At 35.0% G+C, this 9784-nt stretch overlaps 1 pseudogene; it reads left to right on the top strand.

Annotated features, from left to right (window-relative positions):
• The first annotated feature begins 972 nt into the window (after window positions 1–972).
• On the top strand, window positions 973–3354 carry LOC149245537 (pentatricopeptide repeat-containing protein At3g26782, mitochondrial pseudogene; annotated as a pseudogene).
• The last annotated feature ends 6430 nt before the right edge of the window (window positions 3355–9784 follow it).

The following is a 9784-nucleotide window of genomic DNA, read 5'->3' as shown; positions in this document are numbered from 1 at the left end:
TTATAAATTAGTCCAAAGCAAGTTGTTTTCTAAATTTATAATTTAATTGTTAAAAAATTATATATATTTGCCTGGTCGATTTTGTATTAAATCAATTTATACATTTACAAAAACATTTTAAATAACAAAAAATTACAATAATTTTTTTCTCGATTTTTAAATAAAAATTTTAAAATTAAAAATAAATACAAACAATAATAAAACATTTTTTAAAATAAATAAACAAATAATATATTTAATTAATCAAACTTCAATGTAGTAATAGTGGTACCTTGATTACATAAGAGATACAAAAATAGTTTTTCCTTCGAAGGTGACAAAACTTATCAAACTCAGGGATCAAACCAACAGTGAGGACAACCATCTCTGGCTGCTATCCGCGAATGTTGGTTTGACTCATCACTGTTATCAAGGAAAACCACGTCACCTGTAATAACCCGTTGGTGGTGCGTAAGGGAGCAGGGTTTCACTCCTCTCAGATGCCTCTGGGTTTTGGGCCGTTAACCTGTTCCCTTCGTAAAAATCATTTTTACAAAAGGAACATCGGAGATTTTTTATTTCTTGTTTTTAAAAATATTTTTTATTTCTTGTTTTTAAAAATATATTCTGATATATTACGTAATATTAGAGAAACTCATATAATGAAATTCTCAGTTAGACTACACTATTCTTAAATATTACTGAATCCAGAGAACTACACTACACTATTCTTAAATATTACGGAATCCAGAGAAGGATAACTCTAAACACCCTGATACAAAACATTTAATGCGTTCATATTGAAACATTAAAAATTACGGAAAGATAAATGTTGGTATATGACTTTCAAACACTTCATCGTATGCCTCGTGCACGTCTCTCTGCAATGGCAACCCTAAGGAAAATACTAAGTCACATAACAGCGTACATTATACAGTCCTTTTCTCAGAATGGCATGTTTTGCCGAACGGATTCGCAATTTCGTCATTGTTAATGGCTAAATTATTGCAGAAACTAAACAGGAAAAACTTGCAGTCGTTCACGAGCAATGAAACTTTTGTCTCCACTCTTATGACTGAAACATATGGCAAGCCTTCTCAGGTATCAGAACACCTGCATTCTAATTGCAGTGCCAACAACGTCCCTGATGGGTTCTTTGAGAACATAAAATTGCTGTCTAAGCAGGGCCAATTGAAAGATGCACGGCACATTCTGCATCTCATGAACCAGCGAGGCCTTCGACCGGACTCCTCTACTTATGCCGCCTTGTTGCAGGGTTGCATCGACATCAGAACACTTTCAGAAGGAAAATTGGTCCATGCCCACATTATTCTGACTGGATTTTTTCCAGATATCTACCTCGGTACGAAGATTTTAATCATGTATGCGAAGTGTAGGAATCTGGAGGATGCACGCAAAGTGTTTGACGAAATGGATGACCGGAATGTGGTGTCATGGAATGCAATGGTCGCAGCATATTCGAGGCGAGGGTTTCCAGAGCAGGCATTGGCGTTATTTTGCCAAATGCGGACAGGTATAGGCGTGTGGCCAGATGAATTTACGTTTGCCAGCATTCTTCCAGCTTGTACAGCCTTAGGGAGTCTGCGACATGGCAGGGAGGTCCATGAAGAAGTAATTAGAAGCGGGTTTCAGTCTGATACCTTTGTGGGTAATGTATTGGTGGACATGTATGCAAAATGCGGAAGTGTCGAGGATGCGCACAAAGTGTTTGAGAAAATGACGGAACTAGATGTGGTTTCATGGAGTGCATTGATTGCAGGATATGTACACAATGGGTATGGCAACAAAGCGCTGAAGATTTTCCGGCAAATGCAATCAAGATCTATGGAGCCAAATGCTGTCACCTATGTGGGTGTCCTTTCTGCATGTGCTGATTCGGAATCTCTGGGTTATGGTGGAGAGGTTCATGAAGACATAGTTAGAAGGGGGTTTCAGTCGGTGGTCGTGCTGTGTAATGCCCTTATAGACATGTATGTGAAATGCAGGAGGATGGATGAAGCATGGAAAGTGTTCGACAAAATGCCTGAACGAGATGTCGTCTCGTGGACTTCGTTGATTTCAGGTTATGCGCAGAATGGGTATTTAGCGATGGCTGTGAAGCTGTTTGAGAAGATGCCTGAAAGGAATGTGGTGTCATGGACTGCAATGATTGCAGGATGTGCGCAGAATGGGTATTTTGATGAGGCCCTGAGGATTTGGCATCAAATGAGAGGAGGAGGTATGCAACCGAATTCCAATACCTTTGCGAGCATTCTCCCGTCATGTGCCGGATTGGGAACGCTCCATAAAGGCAGAGAGATCCATGAAGACATAATCAGAAGTGGATTACAGGACAATGTTTTTGTAGGGAACGCTCTTGTTGACATGTATGCTAAATGTGGTTGCATAGAAGACGCACAGAAGGTATTTGAAAACATGCCTATAAAAGATGTGGTTTCATGGAATGAGATGATTGTTGGATGTGCCATGCATGGATTTTGTAAGGAGGTTCTTCAACTTTTTGAACAAATGCAGTACTCTGGCACAAAGCCAAATCATGTCACCTTTGTTGGTATTCTGTCCGCTTGCTGCTATGCAGGTCTAGTGGATGATGGTTGTCAATATTTTGATTGCATGAGTCGAGATTGGAATTTGATACCTGCAGAGGAGCACTATTGCTGCCTTGTTGACATTCTTGGCCGAGCTGGACGCCTAAATGAGGCAAAAGATTTAATCAATAAAATGCCGATGAAACCTGGTGCTGCTGTTTGGAGGTCTTTACTTGGTGCTTGTAGGATTCATAATAATATAGAGTTAGGAGAGCATGCTGCAAGCCACCTATTCGTGTTGGATCCAAAGAATGCTGCGCATTATGTGCTACTATCGAACATCTTTGCAGCAGCTGGTAGATGGGATGAGGTTGAAAAGGTGAGAAAGATGATGAAAGATAGGAGGGTAGAAAAGATGCCAGGTCGTAGCTGGATTCAGGTCAATAACAAGATATATGATTTCTTTGTAGGAGACAAATCTCATCCACAAATGCAAGCAATATATGCAATGCTGGAGAAATTGTCTGGGCAGATGAAGCAGGCTGGGTATGTGCCTGAAAGAAATTTTGTGCTCCATGATGTGGAGGATGAACAGAAGGAACACATTCTTTGTCACCATAGTGAGAAACTGGCCATTGTATTTGGACTTATCAATACACCTCCTGGAACAACTATCCGTGTTGTCAAGAACCTTCGAATATGTGGGGATTGCCACTCTGCAACCAAGTTCATCTCCAGAATTGTTGCACGAGAAGCAGTGGTGAGAGATGCAATTCGTTTTCATCATTTCAAAGAAGGACAGTGTTCTTGCGGAGATTATTGGTAATACCAAATGAAGCTAGCACGAAAAAGTAAACGAACAACCAAAAACATGGCTATAATAAAGCCTGTATTGGTACCCAGTATTTTAAATCACTTTGACAATGAGAGTGCACCGCTGCATGGAATACTCTCAAAGTTCTGCCAACAGATCCTGCTCTTGAGCACTTGTCTCTAGTGTTGTAACTTGGGAACTGATACCCGTGACGAATTTTAGACCATATGACAAGACAATAGAAACTGCACCATGCCATAGAACATTTTCTAGCCACAAACTAGGCTACCAGTTTCAAACTGCCACCCTGGTCAATATTTCATTTCTCGTAGCAATCTAGAAACTTCGGAAGTATTATTATATGCTCTCCTCCTCAGAGCATATTTCTTTGCTTATGTCCCCCAGTTTTCTACTATTCTTTCTTTGTTAATCGGTTAAAATCCCTAATCAAATCAGCGATATTAAATCCAAATACTTTGAAATTATCAACTGGCCCACAGGGAAAAGGAATTTTAAATGCAAAACTTTAATTTCACATACATCTTACACTTGCCCCTTGATTATAAGGCATCACCTAAAGCATGGGGAGGATAGGCACTTACCTCTTAGCAAGTGCTCAATCTGCAGTAATCTCAATGGTTATCTTTCCAAAGTTATTCGGTTTGTTGTCCCTTGATTCCCTTATCGGTATCTCCAGTTAGCGGCCTCATTAAGAACTGATAGACTTGTTCAAAATGTGAAGTTATGGGATTAAACATCACCATTCCTATGTCTGGAAAGAATCGAGTTATGTTACATTTCTAAGGTTCTTGAAATTCAAGCTGACGGTAGTCTGCAATTTCAGGAAAGCCACTGTGGATTGGAAAATGGATGGAAGACTAGTTGAATCTGCTTGCTGTTCTTTGACATTTCGCAGTCATCCTAATCTTGGTTTTGTTACCTCTAAGTTTGGTTAGCAATAAACACTATCCAATATAAGTAATCTATGTTGCATGCTTGTCATTCTCATATATTGTGGCCTTTATAAAGCCCCCAATGGTTACCACTAAACATGATTAGTATGTTTGGAGACTTGTTTTGTAATTATCCAAATTCTTCTACATAAGAAATCACCTTATCTCCCTACTGGAAATCCAGTTAGTCCAATCCTCTTGTTGAAAACATCAAACACCAGAATCTGGACTTCTTAGACCCATTGGCAGCTCTACCTCACTTTAACATATTCGTTAATTATGTTCTGCCTCTATTCTTCCACCTATCTGCAGATTCTATTCTAAAGAAGGCTCTATGTGGATTACGTTCTGCCTCTATTCTTCCCTGAAGATTCTATTCTAAAGGGGCTCTATGTGGAGTATACCAGAACAAAATATTTTCCTGGGTTTGGTTTTCTTTCACCAGATCCATTGTTTTTTTCCCATGGAAAATATCTTTATATTTCATGTGAGGGTTATAAATATCCAGTCTTCGATGAACTATTCATTTTTAACAACAAGGCTCAAAACCATTACGTCAAAGCTCATCATGTCACTGGTGGGAATTAAAATGGAGAATATCCCAATCATGCCTTCCAACAACCCAAAATAAACCCAATGGACTTTCACCAAACCCATTTATCTCAACCATTTTGATATTTTATTGTTTAATATAGTTCTTTATTCAAAACTAATGTGGTGAGTATTGAATGCTAATCCTCCTGCAATTCTTTATTTTTTATGGCATTTATTTGACCCAAGGACAAGTCTGCCAGTAGTAGATCATTGACTCCTACTATGAACTAATGATATCATGAAATGATTAGTAAGCATTTCTCCTCTACAAAAATCCGAAGGATATGGATCCATCCATTTCTTCCAATTTCAACCAGTTTAAAAATTATATTTATTCTACCATATTATCCTCGGGTTATGACTACTCTCGATAACTTTTCACTAAGACCTCAACTAAAATATATCTGATGTGGTCACAAGCCTAAAACAATGGATTACAGACAATAAACCATACAAACATTTGCCTTTCTTTATCTTCTGGGGATTATGGAGGATAAGGAATGAGTGCATTTTTGAGCAGGTGAATCCAGACATCAACAGGACATGTGTCAAGATATCTACATACTTTCTGGAATTTGGACCATTTGAAGACAGAGTTCCTCTTCCCGTCAGACTCAGACTTGTGTGGGACAACTTTCCTGCTGGATTCTTCGACGGGGCTTCAGCAAGAGCAAGGAAAATTTTAAGGATGGAAAATTTTCTTGAAGTTTAAAAACATTGGCGAATCTCACTATTCCCTAATATGCAAACCATAAAATGTTTATTGATATATTTGTAAAATTATTCAAATTTATAATGATTTTATATATAGTCTCTATATAATGTTGGCGATTTTTAAGGTAAAATAATTTTATATTCTAAAATTTGGGCGAATCGTCTTTTATAAAAATTGGAAATTGGCGAATATTTTTGTGGGAAAAACATGGAAAATTAGCCCACTGGGCGAAGATTAGCCCCTAAAATTTTCCATGAGCAAGAGGCAAGTGCGGCAGCGGCACGTCTATTTATCTGAGCATGGGCAAATTCTATCACTTTGTCTGGTATAGTGAGGGAGGATCCAATACCAGGACTGAGTTATTAGCAACGTGGGTTGTCCTGTTTTGCACCAGATGGATAGACATTTAGGACATTTCTATTTTTGGAGGCTCTAAGGTAGTGGCAGATTGGGCTAATGGGCTAATGGCAAAATAGATTCAATTTACTGTTAAAAGATGGTCTCAATCTCACACATTTACAGGGATACAAAACAATGAAGCAGACTAACTTTGCAAAGAGGGATGTAAGGCAGAACCAGGCAAGATCTATTATAGAGCTTATGTTCATGGTCTCCCTCACCGGTCTGGTGTTATCACTTTTTGATTGTTCTAGTCATCAGAGTCATTTTGTGGTATTTATAATATCTGACATCTTTAAGAGATAGGGTGATAGTATTTGCTGAAAGACTGTTGATAATGCGCCCGCCTCACAGACTGATTCTGCATAATCAAGAACATATAATCAGATATTTTGTACTGCTTTTAGACAGAAATAGGTTAGTGACAATTAGTCTGGAACAAAAATGACAGATTTATGCCAAAAAGGATTTTTGACTGATGCAAGCAATAGAAATATGTAAATTGCACTCTCTTTTATAACATAAAAGAAGTGTTTTTCTGCTGGGTGGAAAAAAAATATAAATATTTAAATACACTCATCATTAATCACACATTATTATTTTTGGGTAGTTTAATTTATAGACGAAATAGCATTTTCACATGTTTTTGGGTAATTTTAATCAAAATCCAGCAGAGATTTTTTAAAAACTTGAGCTTAAGTTGTTTAATCTGCAGGATTGGAATTATTAAGTTGTTTAATCTGCAGTCCATGGGTTAAATCCATTTATACATTCAAAAATGCATTATAAATAACAAAAATTCGTATTTTTTTTTCTAATTGTTTTATTTTACCGGATTCATGTGAATTTTTTTAATTGTTTTATTTTACCGGATTCATGTGAAAAAATCTATTTCGCCTCTAAATTAGACTACGCCTTATTTTTCCAAAATATTTATATTTATTTATGAATAGGTACCTATCTAATGCAAGAGTACCCCAGGTGCTAGAGTGATCTTGAATAAAACTTAAATTGTGTTTTCCTTGCAGTTTAGTATGCAAGATGTTTTTGAAGAATTCGATTACAGGACTTCCGGAGAACCCATCCTTTGTTAATTCCTCACGATAGCTTGAAGACTTAAACTTTTAGAGATTTGGAAGGGAGGATGACTTGAAGTGTTCGATACCCATTGCTGACTGGCAAATCGTTTGACAATGAAATTAAAGATTTCCGAATGCCAAGTCGCGAGGGAAATTCATAAGGGAAAAACACCAGACGAATTCAGAATGAAAAGAGATGATAGACAAATTTCATTTTAAAGATATTTGTGGTTTGATATTATTGCTTAAAAAACTTTCGGATTGATTACATTCATATTTATAATGTCAACATGTAGACCAAATAAATGTATGCGGTATATCATGGGGAAATTTGTTAAGAGATAATATGATGGAGAGTAATATTAAAATATTATTATTATTATTTTGTGGATTTTTCATTAAATTTTTATTCAATTTTGAAAAAGGTGATATGATTTTCAGTATCAATTTTGAAAGAGGTGATATGACTTTCAGTTATATTAATAGTAATTCTTTATATTTTATTTTTATTATATTAATTGTTTAATTATTTTTAGATTTGTTAATTTTATGGTAGTTTTAATATTTAATATTTTAGTTTTAATTTTAATTTTTATGTTAGTTATTATTATTTTTAATTTAATATTATGAATTTAATTTGATTTAATTTTAACTATAATATTTTAAAAATGTGAGTAGGTAAATAATAATAATCTTGTTTGAAGAGCAGTGTTGAAACATTAGACATTCAGATGTACAATATGAAATGATTATTTCAGATAAGTTTTATTTATCTATAAATAGGATAAAAGAAAACACTAGAATATTGTACACTCTAGGTTAATTAAATTATAGCCAATTTAATATATCTATTAGGGGTAAATATCTTAATATAATCTTCATTTTAAACATGTTTTGTAATTTGACTTAATTTTTCACCCATTATAACCAAAGCAGAGCTCTCTTTTATTGTGTCTCATACCTTTCATTGTGTGATATGGGGGTGATTTGGGTGGAGGAACATAATTGTCTCTACTTTCTATATGTTCTTGTGATATACTTGCTCATAGCTATATTCTTACCTTGAATATGATAAACAAATTACATGGCTTTATCAGCATTCCCTAGAAATTTTAGGAAAAACTCGTTAAATGTCTTTAATTTCTTTATATAAACTTATAGCAGATGCTTGTCACTTATGTTATCCAACCTTATGGCCAATACTTGAAATTTTGAATAATCTTCAAAAACCCTAAGTGATTAATCTTTGTCAATTCGTTAAATGGTATTTGTTCCCAAAATTTATGATATTGTGCATCTAACTCCCTAAAAAAGAAAGCCCATATATAATTGTGTAAATGAGGTTGGCTTTTAAGTACTCATTAATACCCAAATTGATATAGTTTGTCTCAAAAATTAAAGTTGCAATGAATATTATTTGTTTATCATGAATAATATTATGTATTTCAAGGTATTTCTCTATTCAGTTCCCCCATATAAATATCTCTATTTCATCAAACTTTCTTCATTCAACTTTGGGAAAATGGATACACTTAGGACCCATCTATGATTAGCTCCCATATCAAAGATAAACCCTCCTGCAATGAGATTATTGTTGTATCCAATCTCATGTAATGAGGTTATCGGTGTGTTCAACTTGCATTTGTGTATCTTTTTTATTTTTATGAGTTCTTGGATTCCATTATCTATTTATTGAGTCTCTCATTTAGCGCTTGCATGAGCATGGATTCGGTGGAGTTTTGTAATTGTTCCATCATATGATGCGAATTGTCCATTTCCTTTTGGTTGATTTTTTTAGAACGTTGAAAATGTCCTTAGGTTTGCTTTCCAATTTGAATAGCTAATTCTTTAAGGCTTCACTTTCTTTGCAAGTCATGGAGGAGCCCTTTGGAGGTTTAGTCGACATAAGAATGTTTGCACTACCACTTGCTACATCATCCAAATATAATATTTACCCAACTTCTCCTTTGTTTTATCTTTATAGTGTTTTTTTCAGTTGCCTCAAACATACCTCACAATCAAAAGTCATGAAGATCTTAAAATGACATACAATTTTAAAGTCCTAAATTTGGGGATTATCTTGTAGGCTAGCCTTGTATATGTTGTATCAACAATTTTTTTGCACTTCTATGTCCAAAATTTCAGCTTATGATATTTTGGCATGTCTTCTTTGTGATGCCATAGGTTGATCTGCCAAGAAAATGTTATGATGATTTTGCCAAAATTTGTTGATTTTGACTCTTTTAAGTAGATCTAACTTATATATTATTCCACAAGAGCAATTTTGTGGCCTAGAATCTAAGCTTTATATTAGAGACAACTAGATCTATTTTATTCCCTGTGCATTACATAATATTTAATTTCAACCTCACTATCTTCATATATCATTGTTTTTCCAAAACATGGGTTTAGCCCAATTTCAAGACTAAACAAAAACCCAAATTTGTACACCCTATAACTTTGAGGTTATAACAAACTATATTTTCAAATTTGGAATGGAGATAGTTCACTTCATTCACTTTCCAATCCCATAAGCTCTACATAATTTAAATATCCCAACAAAAAATTGGAATGCAAATGGTAAGATGGCTTGTTTGCCAAAAAAAAATGGAGAATCATTTGATTTAGTATTTAATGATATGAAGCAAATAACCCAATAAGTTTTGAGAAAACAATTTCAATAAATACCACACCTAAAAAAA

This window comes from Pinus tabuliformis, chromosome 7 (genome assembly GCF_031772625.1).
Source record: "Pinus tabuliformis cultivar Carrire ecotype Pingquan chromosome 7, CPIR1, whole genome shotgun sequence".
Lineage (NCBI taxonomy): Eukaryota > Viridiplantae > Streptophyta > Pinopsida > Pinales > Pinaceae > Pinus > Pinus tabuliformis.
This window is presented reverse-complemented; position numbering and strand designations above follow the sequence as displayed.